Raw genomic sequence first — 1999 nt, 5'->3', positions numbered from 1 at the left:
TAAAGAACTCAAGAAGTTAAACAGCAACAAATCAAGTAATCCAATTAAAAAATGGGATACAGAGCTAAACAGAGAATTCTCAATAGAGGAATATTGAATGGCCGAGAAACACTTAAAGAAATATTCAACATCCTTAGTCATCAGGGAAATGCAAATCAAAACGACCCTGAGATTTCACTTTACACCCATTAGAAAGGCTAAGATGAATAACTCAAGTGACAACACATGCTGGAGAGAATGTGGAGAAAAGGGAACCCTACTCCATTGCTGGCAGGAATGTAAACTAGTACAACCACTCTGGAAATCAATCTGGCGCTTTCTCAGGAATAGCGCTTCCTCAAGATCCAGCTATACCACTCCTATGCATATATCCAAAAGATGCTCAAGTATACAAGAAGGACATCTGCTCAACCATGTTTGTAGCAGTTTTATTGGTAATAGCCAGTAGCTGGAAACAGCCCAAATGCCCCTCAGTTGAGGAATGGATACAGAAATTGTGGTACATCTACACAATGGAATAAAAAAAATAAAAAAGGAAATCATGAAATTTTCAGGTAAATGGTGGGAACTGGAAAGATCATCCTGAGTGAGGTATGCCAGAAGCAGGAAAACACATAGGGTATATACTCACTCACAAGAGTATATTAGATCTATAATATAGGATAAACATACTAAAATCTGTACACCTAAGGAAGCTAATCAAGAAGGAGGAATCTGGCTAAGATGCTCAATCCCCATTCAGAAAGGCAAAGAGGATGGACATCAGAAGAGGGAGAAAACAAGGAACAGGACAGGAGCCTACCACAGAGGGCCTCTGAAAGGCTCTACACTGCAGGGTATCGAGGCAGATGCTGAGACTCATAGCCAAACTTTGGGCAGAGTTCAGGAAATCTTATGAAAGAAGTGGGAGATAGTAAGACCTAGAAAGGACAGAAGCTCTACAAGGAGAACAACAGATCCAAATTGTTTGGGCACAGGGGTCTTTTCTGAGACTGATACTCCAGCCAAGGACCACTCATGGAGATGGCCTGGCACTCCTGCACAGATGTAGCCCATGGCAGTTCAATGTCCAAGTGGGTTCCATAGTAATGGGAACAGGAACTATCTCTGACATGAACTGATCGGCCTGCTCTTTGATAGGCTCCCCCTGAGGGGGGAGCAGCCTTATGAGGCCACAGAGGAAGACAATGCAGCCACTCCTGATGAGACCTGATAAACTAGGATCAGAGGGAAGGGGAGGAGGTCCTCCCTTATCAGTGGACTGGGGGAGGGGCACAGGTGGGGAAAAGGAAGGGAGGGAGAGAGGATGGGATTTGGAAGGGAGGAGGGAGGGAGGTACAGGGGGGATACAAAGTAAATAAACTGTAATTAATAAAAATAAAAATAATTTTTAAAAGTGGAAAAAATAAAGATTCTCTTGAAAGTACCATTTCAGCTTCATGTGGAACCACATACACACACACACACACACACACACACACACACACACGCACACACACACACAGAAAAGCTAAAAGAATCCTGAATAATAAAGGCACTGCTAGAGGTATTCACTAACCCTGAAATCAGGTTGTACTTCAGAGCTACAGCAATAAAAAAAGGAAAAACACATGGTATTGGTACAAAATCAGACATCTTGATTAATGGAATCAAATTTAAAGCTCAGAAATAAATCCACATACCTATGGACACCTGAATTTTTTTAAGAAGACAGAAACAGCCTGGAAAAAAGACAAAATCTTCAACAACTGGTTGTTGTTGAACCAGATGGCTGAATGTACAAGAATCCAAACAGATTCATACTTATTAGCCTGAATAAAACTCAACTCCAAATGGATCAAAAACCTTAACATAAAGTTAGGATTTTCAATTTAGTACACTTATGGAATTTTGTAGCACACATACAAGTGGATATCTGATTCTCATGCCTTCTCTTGTTTTTTCCCCTGTTTGGTTTTTTTCTGTTTGTTTGTTTTTTTGTTGTTTTGGTTTTTTTTTG

The sequence above is a fragment of the Psammomys obesus genome, unplaced genomic scaffold (genome assembly GCF_907164565.1).
Source record: "Psammomys obesus unplaced genomic scaffold, mPsaObe1.curated_primary_1811, whole genome shotgun sequence".
Lineage (NCBI taxonomy): Eukaryota > Metazoa > Chordata > Mammalia > Rodentia > Muridae > Psammomys > Psammomys obesus.
Note: the sequence above shows the minus strand (reverse complement) of the source record.